We start from the raw sequence: 16,899 nt of genomic DNA on the forward strand, positions 1-16,899 counted from the left end.
GCACATCTCTCTCAATAAACTACCCGCCTGTCCAATAACCACATGGTTAATCTGCCCGAGGTGCTGGTTTTACACCAGCACACAAGTTGCTCCCTCTCAGGCCTAGATGACCCAATTGCATAGAGGTACCAAATGCTGCAGTAACTCGGCAGTTCAGGCAGCATCGCTGGAGAAAAGGAACAGGTGACGTTTCAGGTGGAGACCCATCTTTAGACTGAGAGTCAGGGGAGAGGGAAACTAGGAGTATGAAAATCTTCAGAACAAACCAGAGCCGGCACCGATGACCAACGAAAGGCGAAGCCCACAATGGTCCATTGTTGGCTGTGGAAGAGGTGGTAACAAATGGATATATGGATGCAAACAGTGGAACTAGCAGGACCACTAGGGTGGGGGAGGGGTGGAGAGAGAGGGAATGCAAGGCTTACTTGAAATTTGAGAAGACAATATTCGTACCGCTGGGTGGCAAGCTGCAAGTCGTATGGTAGGTGTCCTTCGCTGTAAGGGCATGGGCTGCAGCTGTGCTGATCTGCATATTTTCCTCAATAATAACTATGGATTTAAGATGAATCTTTGTGCCTGTCTAAAAGTCTCTTTAAGTGCCACCATCGTGTTTGCCTACACTACTACCCCTGGCAGCGTGCACCAGGCACCCACCACTCTCTGCGTTGAATAAAAAACTTGCCTTACAATTCTCCTTTAAAGTTTTGAAACACGGAATTCCAGACGCTGGTTTAAAAAAAAAAGACACAAAGTGCTGGAGTAACTCAACAGATCAGGCAGCATCTCGAATCCTATCCATGTTATCCAGAGATGTTGCCTGATCCAGCACTTTGTGTCTTTTTTTTCCCCTTTAAACTTTGCATCTTAGACCTTAAAGCTATGCCCGCTAGTCTTTGACACTTCAGGACACAAGGTTTGAGAATTGTCCCTTGACTGCAGGTTGCTAATTAGTGGCCGACACAGATTCCTTTGCACTCCTGGCTTCCATTTCCGTGGAAGTGACGATCCCATGTGCCAAATTAAATAAAAGTTTTTATTTCGTACCTAACAGCTTCAGCAAGATCCTTTCAACCCTTTGACTACACATGACTCTGCCTCTGAGTGCACAATCTAAAAGCACTCCAACGCTACAATAACTTGGTCGTTATTGAATGCAGAGATCAGTTCAGGAGTCTCTCAAAGTGATTGAGTGCGTCCCATGCCAAAACAAATTTACTCAGGAATCAGATGCAGGAAAGTTGCTCTTACAGACCAGCAAAGCAAATAACACTGACGATTTTGTCCATTTGTACATAGCTTCACGCTGTGGGTATGTGCCCATTAGAAACCGCAGTGTACTGTCCAAATCTGCTTTACAAAATCCTCTAACATTCTGCAATGAGAGGAGACCTTTGATTCCTCATTCTAGGCTGTATTCCAATCCAAATTCCAACCCAAACCCAAGTTCACTGGACCAGCGCATTGCATAGCCTCACCACTTTATGAAGCGTTTACTATCTGCCACAGTTATTTAGAAAATGTGCTTCTGTGCTCTTTGCTAAGTTTTTTAAATGGTGGCTTTAATCGGCTCCCTGAAAGTCAGCACATGCTCAGCATGGCATATAGGAATAAATTAGTCTCCCTGTAATCTTATGTTTACAGAATTTATACAGAAGCAGAGATCTGTATCCTCTGAGAATTAAGAAAAATACTTCAACTCAAGTACTGAGAGAGTTGTTTTTAATTGGCTCCTTTGAAATTACTTCCAGATACTTAGTATCATGTTATATTGTGGAGAATTACACAGAATGTACAGCACACCAACACGCATCTGTACGGACTGGTTGAGACTTAATGCCAGTGCTCCCTATCCTACTTTACCTGTCCTCAACATCAAATATATAAGGAACTGCAGATGTTGGTTAAACTGAAGACAGACACAATAACCTGGAGTAACTCAGCGGGTCAGGCAGCATCTGTGGAGAAAAGGAATAGGTGACATTTCGGGTTGAGACCTTTCTTATCCTTCTGTTCTTAATCAGCTTGCATGATAAAGTAGACACTCACAGCCGTTATCCCAGAATACAGGATCCTAAAACTAGAGGGCATCGGCTTACGGTGCGAGAGAACATAGATAAGAGGGGCTAGAGGGACACTCAGAAAATAGTCTGAATCTAGATTGAGCTATGGAAGCAGACACAACTATAACTTAAAAAAGACGTTTGGACAGTTATCTGGGTGGACGGGAAAAGATGAGAAGACTATGGGCCAAATGCAGGCAGCAGGGTTTGCCAACTTGGGTTAGCACGATCAAGTGGGCTGAAGGGTCTGTAACCATGCTGAACACTGAGTTATGGCTCTATTACTCTAACTACATGGTTGACTTTCATCATAACTACTTGTGGCATACGTTCTGTGTTTTGATCATTGTTTGGAGGTTTCTCCTGATTTCATAGAGTCATACAGCACGGAACAGGCCCAAGGGTTCACCATGTCATTGCTGGCCATTATCCACACACTTACACCAAACTTATCCCCATTAATCCCCATTTTTATTTTGATCAGCCACACCCTGGGTTTACCACTTGGGACTATATACAGTGGCTAATTAACCTATCTAAACCAATGCTTAGTTTAGTTTGGAGACACAGCGTGGAAACAAACCCTTCGACTCACCGAGTCCGCGCCAACCAGTGACCCCCGTACACTATCATTGCTCTTCACACTAGGGACTATTTACAAGTTTTACCAAAGCCAATTAATCTACAAATATGTGCATCTTTGGAGTGTGGGAGGAAACCAGTGCACCTGGAGAAAACCCACATAGTCACAGGGAGAACGTACAAACTTTGTACAGACAGCACCTGAGGTCGGGATCGAACCCGGGTCTCTGGCGCTGTAAGGCAGCAATTCTACTGCTGCGCCACCGTGCCACATGGGTTTCCCCGCAAACAGCCTTTGAATGATGGGACGAAACCAGAGTACCTGGAAAAAAGCCTCCACACGAATCCAGGGAAACTCCACAAAGACAGCACCTGAGGTGAGATTTAAACTGTTGTCTTGTGTCATGGGGCAGCAGGTTTACCAGCTAAGCCACCGTACTTCCCTACTTACTTTCCTAAATTGGATTTTTATGTGAACCATCTTTTATTTCTGACCATGAGCTGTGGCTTTTCCTATTTTGCCCCAGATTTTTTTTGCTATCCATGCTCACCGCTCACATACATAAACGTATGACTCACCTTTTGTGGATCAGACAATGGCAACTCACTGGATAAGTATTTCTGGGTCTAAAATGATAAATTACAGCTAGGTAGTTGGTTTGGACGATGTAATGTGAAACAAGCCCTGTTTGTGAGACAGTGCAGGGAGGCACAATGGCGTAGTGGTAGAGTTGGTGCCTTACAGCGGCAGCGACCCGGGTTCAATCCTGACTACGGGTGCTGTCTGTATGGAGCTTGTACATTCTCCCTGTTACTGCATGGGTTTTCTCCAAGTGCTCCGGTTTCCTCCCACACTCTAAAGACATACAAATTTGTGGGTCAATTGGATTTGGTAAAACAAATGGTAAACTATAACTATCCCTATGTAGGATAGTGTTATTGTATGGGGTGATCGTAGGTCAGCATGGACTCGATGGGCCGAATGGCCTGTTACTGTGCTGTATCTCTAAAGCTGAAAGAACTTTGCTATGTGAAAAATCCCTGCCCTATACTTTTTAATGGGCAGGATATGCAGAGACATCCAGAACCTATTGAAAATCAATCAAATAATTAAAATGTTAGATATTTTAAAAATTAGTGAAATATTATTCACAGAGCTAACAACATTTCCCATTAAATACTGGCCAAGTTTTTCCATTTCAACCCTATCAAATCCTTACAATTTTATTTGGTCAACTCTTAGACCTTTCTACCTTAGGACATTATGCCAGCCTCTACGATCCTTTTCAACCAAGTATTATTACTTAATATCTGAACTAATAGCTGAGCCTGAAAATATCTGAACTATTGGGCGGCATGGTGGCGCAACGGTAGAGTTGGTGCCTTACAGCACCAGAGACCCGGGTTCGATCCTGACTACAGGTGCTGTCAGTACGGAGTTTGTACATTCTCCCCGTGACCTGCGTGGGTTTTCTCCGAGATCTTCGGTTTCCTCCCACACTCCAAAGACATGCAGGCTGGTAAGTTAATTGACTTGGTATAAATGTAATAAATTGTCCCTAGTATGTGTAGGATAGTGCGGGGATCGTTGGTCGGTGTGGACTCGGTGGGCCAAAACGTCTGTTTCTGCGCTGTATCTCTAAACTAAACTAAACTAAACTATCACTTATTTTTAAAATAATTCTGTTCATTGTTAGGTGCTGCCTCACAGCCTCGTAGACAATTTAATAACATGGGGGACCTAACACTTCCTTATCTATGTACCGCCCACTACCCTGACATCAGTCTGAAGAAGGGTCTTGACCCAAAATGTCCACCCATGTAGAATTTGAAGGATGATGAGTGGTGTAACCAATGATTTGTGTAAACTTAATCTAGTTCTATTCCTCAAGAAAACCCCAGTCTGTTTGTCGTATCAACCTGAATTGATTACTTTAGTGATTTTCTTAAAAATATCTGCAGCTCTAAACTCCTTTGCTCCTCCATCCCTGGGGAGAGTACAACCTCTTTAAACTATCTGTTTAAAGTACAGCATTTACATTCTGTTCACTGATCTTCATGACCCCAGGTATAGATTTTCCCTGAATTATTAGTGTTGAAAGTCGTTTGCCAGCTTCATATCCATTCTGTAGGTTTATGAATGTCATCTAGAGACGTGAATGGTATTCCTCTGTATTGACTGTACCTCCCAGCTATGGTCAAAAGAAATTCTATAGCAATCATAATGTGAAGGCTCAATTTGAAGATAGTTAAGTACAAAGTGGAACTATTAATTGTCTTGTGTGATGACTGGGGGGTTGCCATATGTTGCTACAATGTTTTTGGGCACATGTCAGAGGCTGGTAAAGGCGATGTCCATTAAGAATATGGATGATGTGAGCAAAAGGCCATCCAACTGCTTGGACAGTTACATCCCAACAGTATGAACATTTACTTCTCTGACTTCTCTAACTTCAAGTAGCCCCTGCTCTCCTTCTCTCTCCACCCCCTCCCCCTTCCCAGTTCTCCGACCACTCTGTCTCCGACTACATTTGATCCCAGTTTGCTTTGTTGTTACCTTCTCCCAACTAACAATGATCTGTTCTACATTTTCCTTGATCTCCATTCCCTTGGTCCTGTTTTCACACCTAAGACTTCCTTATCTATATACCGCCCACTACCCTGACATCAGTCTGAAGAAGGGTCTTGACCCGAAACGTCACCCATTCCTTCTCTCCAGAGATGCTGCCTGTCCCGCTTAGTTACTCCAGCATTTTGTGTCTATCTTGGAAAATAATGTGGTCGTTGCCAAAAATAACTAAGACTGTTTTCACAAATACTTTATAACATAATGGCTGTAATATCATCTCTCGCTTGATTACATATTCATTGTTGTCTCGGTGCTTCTGTGAAGGATGTTTCCACTAATGAGAGAGAGTCTAGGACTAGAGGTCATAGCCTCAGAATTAAAGGACGTTCCTTAAGGAAGGAGATGAGGATGAATTTCTTTGGTCAGAGGGTGGTGAATCTGTGGAATTCTTTGCCACAGAAGGCTGTGGAGGCCAATTCAATGGATATTTTTAAGGCAGAGATAGGTGGATTATTGATTAGTATGGGTATCAAGGGTTATGGGGAGAAGGCAGGAGAATGGGGTTAGGAGGAAGAGATAGATCAGCCATGATTGAATAGTAGAGTAGACTTGAAGGGCCGAATGGCCTAATTATGCTCCTATCACTTATGACATTATGACCTTATGAAGCACCTTTGCTCATTCTTTTCCACATTGGTGCTGATGAGTAAACCGAGATTGACACTCTTTGGTAAAACGGGGTTCGTGCAAATGGGTCTTTGATTGTGAGCATGGACTCAGTGAACCAGAGCACACGCTTCTGTGAGAAAAACGCACACGCAGAGTGCTGGAGTAACTCAACAGGTCAGACAGCATCTCTGGAGAACATGGATAGGTGACATTTCAGATTGGGACCCTTCTTCAGATTGATTGTGGAGGAGAAGGGGGTGGGGGAGGGGAGCAAACTGGAAGAGAGGTGGGGCAGAACAAGGCCTGTTGCTGGGCTATTTATCTCGATGACTCTCCAATGCTATGAAAGAAAATCTTTTTATTTTGCAGTTTGTGGAATGAGTAGTGAGCAGATTAGCCGACCCGTTTCCGACTATAGAATAATGCCACACTTCAAATCTATATTTTTTTAATGACTAAAAAGTGCTTTGGGAAGTCCTAGAAATGGATAATCTGCTTTAGTGACATTATTTTATTTTATTTTAGTTTAGTTTAGTTTATTTTAGTTTGGTTTAGTTTCGTTCAGTTTAGAGATACAGCACGGAAACAGGCTTCTCGGTCCACGCCACCCAGTGATCACCGTACACACACGCAATTTACAATTTACAATTTTTACCAAAGCCAATTAACCTACAAATCTGTACACCTTTGGAGTCATTAGTTTATGGTTAAATATCCAGAGACATGGGGCATCTGCCATGCATTTTCTACCTGAGATAGGAAGAGAAAGCCTGACAGTTTATGTCTCTGCAGTCCAAATAAAGTTGGAGTGCATTAAGGCAGCCCTGACCAAGATCTGCTGGGCATCATACATCGACGATCAAAGTAGATCCCTTCTGTTCTGCACCCTTCACTACCACATGTTATGAGACTTGTATTTCATCATTCCAACTGGAAGCTGTTTTGATTTATTTGGATGTTAGGTGACAGCTGATACAAAGACCGAGAGGGAGATGGATTTCAAAGGTTTTCCTTTTCTACAAAGAGCGTCAGGAAGTTTGGCTTTTTTTGCGTGTGCCTCAGTAGCACCACATGTGGAACAAATCATTCGCAAGGAAGATCAAATAGCCACGGCTCAAATCTATTGTTGAACAGCTCAGTTGTCAGGCACCTAAGAAAGCTGCAATGAAAAAGACCAAGGTTGGCAATGCTGTTGTCATGGGCATCTTACATGAGTTTCCACTGAAGGAGGGCTTTGTAGATGGGTAACTGTGCAGCATTGATGGGAATCGATAGAGTAGATGCACAGAGTCCGAGGGGAATAGATGGGGGCGATGCACAGAGTCTTTTACCCAGAGTTAGGGAATCAAGAACCAGAGGACATAGGTTTAAGGTGAGAAGGGGAAAGATTTAACAGGAACCCGAGAGGCAGCTTTATCAAACCGAGAGTGGTGGGTATGTGGACTGAGCTGCCTGAGGACGTAGCGGTAGAAGAGGCAGGTACTATACAGCATTTAAAAGGCATTCGGACAGGTATGTGGATAAAAAATGATTAGGGGGATCTGTGTCAAACACGGGTAGGTGGGATTAGTCTAGATGGGACAGCATGAACAAGTTGAGCCGAAAGGCTTGCTTCCATGCTGTGCAACTTTATAACACCATGACTCTAATTATGGACAAAGTGCAGTATGATCATGTAAGCAGGGCAAGCCAGATGAGCACAAGAAGCAGCTATGGCCAGGAAAGATCCTGGAACATCCGCATTCAGTGTATGACAATATATTCTTCAATATCTTTTCATTATTCTCACTGAGTAGGTATATTTCTATGTAGCCATCCTATACTAGAAGGATGAGAGGGGATCTTATAGAGATTTATAAAATTATAAAAGGACTGGACAAGCTAGATGCAGGAAAAATGTTCCCAATGTTGAGGGAGTCCAGAACCAAGGGCCACGGTCTAGGAACAAAGGGGAGGCCATTTAAAACTGAGATGAGAAAAAAAGTTCTTATAAAAATCAAGTGTCTCATTTGGTGTCAGTTGTCTGTTCTTTTTTGCTATTACCTTCCAATAATAGCGTCGTTACCTTCAGAGTTTTCAACACAATCACAGCGTAAAAGCACCTTGAACCAGGCACGTGGAGAGTTGAAGTGTGAAAAGCAAAATTAATCATAGTGCAGGAAAAAAACGTTCATCGCAAAGATGAATTCCTGATAATACTGAGCGCATTTTACCATCCAATTTATAAAGTATGATGTGAAATGCGAGATGCTGAAGTTTCAAAGCACAAAATGATGAATATAAAAGTGACAATGAACGATCAAGTCCAGGACTTGATGTTGATTTTTCTTTACCTTCTGGTTTAGAATCTGACGTTTCTTCCATCTGTTCACTCAAAAGCTCCCTTATGAAGTGACAATGGGCAACTTTAACAGAAATGTTGCTTTTTTCCCCCAAAATCGTTTTCCTGGATCTGATAATGAGCTGTCTTTTGCTATTCATAAACTCTGAACGACATAGACTTGGGAGCATCGGTTTTGTCTTTTTGCACCATTATTATTTGTTTGTTTTAATGTGTATGTGTGTGTATGTATATATATGTATGTATGTATATATATATATATATATATCGAAGATAGACACAAAAAGCTGGAGTAACTCAGCGAGACAGGCAGCATCTCTGGAGAGAAGGAATGGGTGATGTTTCGGGTCGAGACCCTTCTTCAGAGATACATATTACCATGTTTATATATTCTGTTAAGCTGCTGCAAGTAAGAATTTCATTGTTCTATCTGGGACATATTACAATAGAATTCTCTTGACGCTTTTTTGAGTATATTTTGCAAATTAACACCGAAAATGTGCATAATTGTGTAAGCTAAAACTTGCAGAAAGCCTATAGAAAAGACCCACTGGCAAATGATATGGCATGAAACTGACTAAAACCACTTCGACAAGCAAAGCTTTCTGATTTAGGAGGAATGGATGTTACTATATCTTCCTATCTAAATGGATTCATTAGCACATTGAGCCAGAGGTTTGGACACCATTGCTTTGAGCAAACCATTGCAGAAATCCTTTATCTGTGCTCTGTGCACGGCTATGATTATATTCATGTGTAGTCTTTTTTTGACTGGATAGCACAAAAAAAACTTTTCACTGTATCTTGGTGCGTGTGACAATAATAAACTAATCTAAACTATACTCATCATCTAACTAATGATAACTAACACTATCAGTTCTTGCTATGATTACCTTAAAATTAGAAGTACGTGCTTAGATAATTTCAGTTGTTGGCTGATTAGTCTGAAGAATGGGGTGTATGATATGAAGCAAGGATTGAAATCATGCAAAACACAAACATCTTGGACTCCTGCTTTGATCTTCATCTGCCATCATTAATTGGAAGGAATTCTGCTGGAAATTCAAAGGAAATGGTGTTACTGGAAAGGAAGGAACAGCAGATGGGGCTTTACACCAAAGATAGACACAAAATGCTGGAGTAACTCAGCTATTCCTTTTCTACATGCCCTGCTGAGTTACTCCAGCATTTTGTGCTTATCTTGGTGCTAATGGAAGTTGTACTCCACTTCTCCAGCCTTTCTGCCGCCATTATGCTCTATTAGGAGTATATTGCAACACCTCTGGGAAGGAGCTGTGAAGGACATGTTTAGTGCAGGTGTTGGACAGCAGTGGGGGAAATGCTCTTCTCAAGTCTGGATGTCTGGGCTGTCAACCTCCCGCATCTTCTCCTAGAAGGCGGAGAGAGGAAAGGGAATGGCCAGGGTAACAGCATCCTTGACTATACTTCCAGCCTCCCTGGTGCACCATGAAGACGGACTGGATAGAAGGAAGTGCCGAGCCTTTGATGGACTGAGCTGCATTCACCACTCTCTGCAGGTTCATGCGATCAACGGCACAGCAGTTGCCGTACCCGACTGAGGTGCGGCCTGTCAGAATACTTCCTATTGTGCATCGATAGACGTTCAAGAGAATCCTTGCATCCATCTTCTCAGATGCCAGCACTTTCTTGATCACGGTATCAGTGCAAATGGAGCAGGCTAGCTTGCTGGTGATGTGGATGCTGGGAAGCTGAAGCTGTCATCTCGACAGCAGCTCCATTGATGGGGTCAGGGACGTGTTCACTCCCACTACCCACCACCCTGTTCCCTTCTACCCCAAGCCCTTCTCTCAACAATGAACTTTGTGTGGTGCTGAAGTAAAGGGTTAGGTTATTGTCCGACACTATGGCACAAAGTTTCTCATCGCTTTCACGTACTCCATCTCATCACTGTCGCTGACCCAGCCGATCAACTTAATTGATTGTGTTGGCTTTGTACTTGGTCACACTGTAATGGATGTACAGGAAGTGCAATAGGGGATGGAGCACAGAACCCTGAGAAGCACTATTACAGAGGCTCAGCATGGAGTCAATGTTATAGCCAATTCTAACCAACTGAGGTCTGCCAGTCAGGAAACACTGAAACTAGTCATAGATAGAAGGCTCCCGGCCAAGGTCCAGAATTTTGAGGTGGGTTGTGGTCTTGAAGGCTGAGCTATAGATAGTAGGATGAGAGGAGATCTTATCGAAACGTATAAGATTATTAAGGGGTTGGACACGTTAGAGGCAGGAAACATGTTCCCAATGTTGGGGGAGTCCAGAACCAGGGGCCACAGTTTAAGAATAAGGGGTAGGCCATTTAGAACTGAGATGAGGAAAAACATTTTCAGTCAGAGAGTTGTGAATCTGTGGAATTCTCTGCCTCAGAAGGCAGTGGAGGCCAATTCTCTGAATGTATTCAAGAGAGAGCTGGATAGAGCTCTTAAGGATAGCATAGTCAGGGGGTATGGGGAGAAGGCAGGAACGGGGTACTGATTAAGAATGATCAGCCATGATCACATTGAATGGCGGTGCTGGCTCGAAGGGACGAATGGCCTCCTCCTGCACCTATTGTCTATTGTCTATTGTCTATTACTTACAGCGGCACAATGGCGAAGCGGTAGAGTTGCTGCCTTACAGAGAGACAGAGAGCTGGGTTCGATCCCGACTATGGGTGCTGTCTGTATGGAGTTTTACATTCTCCCTGAGACATGTGGGTTTTCTCCGAGATCTTTGGTTTCCTCCCACACACCAAAGGTTTGCAGGTTAATCAGCTTGGGTTTGTATACTTGGTACAAGTGTAAATTGTCCATAGTGTGTGTAGGCTTGTGTTAATGTGCGGGGATCTCTGGTCAGTGCGGACTCAGCGGGCCGAAGGGCATGTTTCCGCGCGCTGTATCTCTGAACTACACTAAAATTTCTGAGAAATTACTGGAAAACCTAAATGGATTTTGCTTATTAAAAAATACACAGGAACAGATATAATTTTCAGCCTATTTAGAGCAATAATAAATTCACCTTCAACCACGACAATGATTAAACAATGCACTAATCAGAAGGATTTGAGTCATTGTATATTCCAGCACAACTTTATATATATTTTTTTGAAGTATGGATTTGAGTTAGTTGGCAATTGAAGTTCCACACAGCTCGGGCTCGATATGGACCTACAAACATACGGTTAAAAAGTAGCTGGAATGCATAATATTCAGACTAATGAGAAGAATTTTGAATTGGAATGCAGTTGGATGAAGGCCGTTGTGAATGATTATATTGTTCTGCAAACCAATTATACCTGAAACATTCAGATTCAATGCGTGGGTGCCACATCAATTGATGCATGCGGGCACCATTACAAAAAAAAAATAATGGAGAGAAACACATATGAACATACTGTAGGATCTGTGTGTCAGAATCCATTACATTTTGTATCGTGCATTCAAATCTAGCTCAGAGAGATGAGATTACAAAGCTCCTAATTGCTTGCGAAATCCAGAACACATGTACAGGTCACTTACTCATGTGTTGCGAAGAGACTAGAAGCAGTTCAGACCGGCGGCGTATTAGTACCAGGTGGGATACATTTTATAATCCTCAAGAAAGTGCGTGAGGAACTAGAGGAGTTATTGATTAATTTTTCTTTTGGAGCTCGGCTTATGCAGGATTTGTACCTTAGGGCTGGAATATAGTTCCTGTAATCCTGATATTCGAAACCAGATGAAACAAGAGTCATTGAATAAAAACACGTTTAACTAAGCGTTGCCAGTGGGTAAACTGCTCAAGAGTATTTGGTGACACGGATTGAATTTCATCTAAAAACAAGTTTGCTGTAGAGGAAAGGCAGTATGATTACAGCGGCAACAGACTCTATGGAGCTTAATTGTATTGTGCTGGGAAAAGTACACTGGTAGAAAAGTGCATGATTAACATGCATCTGCTTGACCCATTGTAGGAAGTGTACAGAATTCATGCAGCAACTTCATTAAGGCGATTTCAGCCATCAGTCAGTGCTAACCATGCTGTTTATTGACTTGGCACAGAGCCACAACGACTTGTAATAGTTCAAGGTATGTAGTACTGATGAAAACTTACAGCTTTTAAAATGGACTTTGTTTAGTTTGTGGTTTGGGTTAGTTTCGTTTAGAGATACAGCATGGAAGCAGGCCCTTCGGCCCACCGAGTCGCACCGACCAACGATCGCCCATACCCTGTACGCTGGTGCAGCGGTATTGCTGCCTTACATTGCCAGAGACCCGGGTTCGATCCTGACTACGGGTGCTGTCTGTATGGAGTTTGCACGTTCTTCCTGTGACCGTGTGGGATTTCTCCTGGTGCTCCGTTTCCTCCTACTTCCCAAAGGGATGCAGGTCTGTAGGGTTAATTGGCTTCTGTGAATTGTTCCTTGTGTGTAGGCTAGAACCAGTGGCAGTGCCATCATTGGTTGGCGTGGACATGGTGGGACAAAGGGCCTGTTTCCATGCTGTATCTTCAAAGCTGCTAACAACTTGGCCTCCTTCAGACTAATAGATTGGAGGTAATGGCGAAATGGATCAAGAAAAGGACAAGTTACATGTTTTCTCTTAGAACGGGAGCATTTGTGTTTCCATCTCAACCTCTCCATTGTGGTTGATTCTGTGGCCTTCACACACCTAGCCCTGTTTAGTTGAGTTTAGTTTATTGTCATGTGGACCAAGGTCCATCGAAAAGCTTTTGTTGAGTGCTGGCCAGTCAGCGGAAAGACAGTATATGATTACAATCCACAGTGTACAGGTACATGATAAAGGGAATAACGTTTAGTGCAAGATGACTGCTGCTGTCATGATTTCTGAACCTAGATATTCAAGATAGAAGGTCATCTGCTTGTTCATTTGCCACAAAGGCTTCTGTTTTCCTTGCAGCGCTGGATAGGGAAGAGTAGGTTATAAAAAAGCACGCGGGGAATACACAAGTGATTTGCTGCCGTTTCTACGGCTTTTCTTGTGATTAGATGTAATTAGAGTCCGCAATGTGAATTTGACCATTACCTGCAATCAAACAGGTTGGCAACAGAGGGGAAGTGAGGTGGGAACAATCGTGGAATGGGGAATTAAAAAAAAAATTTAAACATGTTTTCACATGTTGTTGAGCTGGTAGAGCCAGTATATCAATTGCATCAGCGTATTTATTTTCTTAGGTACCTAAGAAAATTTGCCCTGCCCCACACGAAGATTCACTTGAAGTTCTACGGAAGCATTATGGAAAGTATTTTGATGGGATCCCATCTCGGTCTGGCATAGCAAATGCTCTGTCCTTGATGGCTTGAAGCTGCAGAGAGTGGGTATCACAGTTCAGACAATTACATCTCATCACCTCTTCAATCCAGTCCATCTTGGAATTCATCGCCACAGACGGCTGTGGTGCCCAAGTGACTGGGTATTTTTAAGGCACAGACTGACAGATTCTTAAGTAGTAAGGGCATCTGGGGTTGTGGGGAGAAGGCAGGAGAATGGAGTTGAGAGGGGAAGATAGATCAGGCATGATTGAATGGAGGAGTAGACATGATGGGCCGAATGGCCTAATTCTGCTCCTGGAACTTATGAACTTATGATCTTCACAGATCATTGCATCAGCAAGGCTGGAAATGTCACATTCCCTTTTCTCTCCTCTACCTTCTGGGAGAAGATACAGGAGCTCAAAAACCCTGACTTGCAGACTTAAGAACAGCCTCTTCCTCATTGCTCTCAGCTTCCTGAACCGTCCACCTCTTCCACATCTCCTTCCCAGAAGCATTGCTGCGTCCTCTTACCCTTAACTCTACCTTATTTAGTTGCTCCATTATTGTTTAATGTTTAATATTTCTTTGCACGACAATCTTTGCACCATTCTGCAGTTTGACTAGGAAAGCAGTGCTTCTGCTTTGTTATGTCACCTCCTCAGGATGGTACCTCTCCTGCTACCTCTCCGCGTGAACCTAGAGAGTGACTGGGAATAATACAATATGTCGGCTGCTCTATCTCCATTTGGTAGTCAACTGCTGATAGCAATAGCCAAACACAGAGTGCTGGAGGAACTCAGTGGGTCAGGCAGCATCTGGGGTGGGAATGCACAGGTGACGTTTTGGTCAAGGACCCTTCTTCAGACTGCCATTTGTTTTAATATATTTTTGACTTGACTAACGAAGTACACACACATGCATCTTTTGCCCAGATACTATGACACACTTTTCTTCAGACTGCGACACAGTTTACAGCATAAGTTATCTCACAGAAATGGTTATGTCATAAAAAACCATATCGAGGGGGAATATTAATTCTTTGAAATGACATTGTGTGGTATTTATTATTAAGATCAAATGGTAACAAACTAGTGTGTAGGAAGGAACTACAGATGCTGGTTTAAACCAAAGATAGACACAAAATGCTGGAGTATCTCAGTGGGACAGGCAGCATCTCTGGAGAGAAGGAATAATGGGTGACGTTTTGGGGTCGAGACCCTTCTTCAGACCATGGTAACAAACTAGAAGAGTTATGAACTTCAAGCATGTGTTAGCCATTTTAACATTTTTAAGAGGTCTTCTCATTTTCCCCAGACTGGTAACAGGACTGTAATCTCTATTAACTCACGATAAGAAACCATGGTTAAAATCTATACCACTTCCTCTAAATCCCCATGGAGGTTTGATTAGGCCTATATTTATTTTCATTCAAGTTTCTGGTGCTGTAGGAACCCAAACTTATACAGTGGAGTTATTGTTTGAGGTTTGTACTTCAGCAGAAGGTGTCTATTTACCTATTAATATGCCAAACCTAAATAAGTGTTAAACCTATCTAAAACGTTTAACACCGTTATATATCTTGAATTGCAAGTAACCGTGGTGCATTTCCAGATGTTGATGAAAGCTGGATGTTTGGAATTTCATGTTCTTACCTCTTGAGACTTAATTGACTCTTTTCCCCCACAGAAAGTCTTTACACAGAAGAGGATAACTTTTTCATTGCTTTTTGTTACTGTTGCTAATCTCTGCCAAAGTGTGCAAATAAATGAATAGTTTGTATTTCGTCTTGATAATCAAGGAGATCCCAATCAGGTAGTGTGTTGGGAATCAAATCTCTAGACCAAAAGGTTCCTCCAAACCTCTCTTTGTTGTACAACACCGGCCCCAACAGAAAGGCGGTGCAGCGCGGGAGTTGCTGCCTTACCGCGCCCAAGACCCAGGTTTGATCCTGACTACGGTTTGTGTCTGTAAGGAGGTTGTAGGTTCTCCCTGTAACCACGTGGGTTTTCTCCGGGTGCTCCGGTTTCCTCCCATGTTTCAACGATGTGCAGGTTTGTAGGTTAATTGGCTGCTGTAAATTGTCCCGATGTGTAGGATAGCGTTAGTGGATGGGTGAACACTGCTTGGCACAGACTCGGAGGGCTGAAGGGCTCGTTTCCACGCTGTATCTCCAAACTAAACTAAATTAAAGAATAGTCGATGGTGAGTCCTTAGATTCGTAGAGTCATATGGCACAAAACTGGCACTACATACCAACAAAGATGCCCCTAAGCCAGTCCTATTTGCCTGCATTTGGCCCATATCCTTTTTAACTTTTCCCATCCATGTAGCTGCCTAAATGTCTTGTAAATGTTGTTATTGTACCTCCCTCAGCTACCTCCTCTGGAAGCTCATTCTAGATACTCGTTGCCCCTCATTAATTCTTTCCCCTCTCACCTTAAATCTATGTCCTCCAGTTCTGGATTCCGCTGCCAGGGGTAAAATACTGTGCTTTCAACCCTATCAATTCCCCTCATGATTTTATATACCTCTATAAGATCACCCTTTAGTCTCCTGCGCTTTAAGGGAAAAAGGAGTTGCTTGCTCAATCTCTCCCAATAGCTCAGTCCCTTGAATCCTGGCAACATCCCAGTGTATCTTCTCTGCACTCTTTCCAACTTAATGAGGCCCTGGATATGTCAATGGATCTACCTTTCAACAAGTCTGAAAAAGGGTCTCAACCCGAAACGTCACCCATTCCTTCTCTCCAGAGATGCTGCCTGTCCCGCTGAGTTACTCCAGCTTTTTGTGTCTACCTTTCAACAAAGGCAGACATGGACGATGCAATCTATCTCTGGCTTCAGAGTGGCAGCATTGCCTTTGGCTGTCCGTGGGAAAGAATGTTCAAATCTCGGGCAGTGGCCATTTAACACCCAGCTATTTCTGCACTTCTGTTGGCCTCACAGGTTAAGGCACAGATATGTGGGAACAGCACAAATGCTGCACCTCAACAAACCTCCGTGTGAACCTAGACAGTAGATAGACACAAAAAGCTGGAATGACTCAGCGAGTCAGACAGCATCTCTGGAGAAAAGGAATAAGTGATGTTTTGGGTCAAGACCCTTCTTCAGACGGTCTGAAGAAGGGTCTCGACCCGAAACATCACCTTTTCCTTCTCTCCAGAGATGCTGTCTGACCTGCTGAGTTACCCCAGCTTTTTGTGTTTATCTTCAGTTTAAACCAGCATCAGCAGTTGCTTCCCACACATGAACCCTAGACAGTAACTGGGGAGATACCACTATGGAAACTAATTTTCTCTTCATTTGCTTTCATAGTGTGTACATCAATAGTAAGCTGTCAGTAGTGATTCTTTTCAGTATAACAGCACGCCGAAGGAAATACGCAGTCTTTAAATTACATTGTGTAG

Source organism: Rhinoraja longicauda, chromosome 17, assembly GCF_053455715.1.
Source record: "Rhinoraja longicauda isolate Sanriku21f chromosome 17, sRhiLon1.1, whole genome shotgun sequence".
Lineage (NCBI taxonomy): Eukaryota > Metazoa > Chordata > Chondrichthyes > Rajiformes > Arhynchobatidae > Rhinoraja > Rhinoraja longicauda.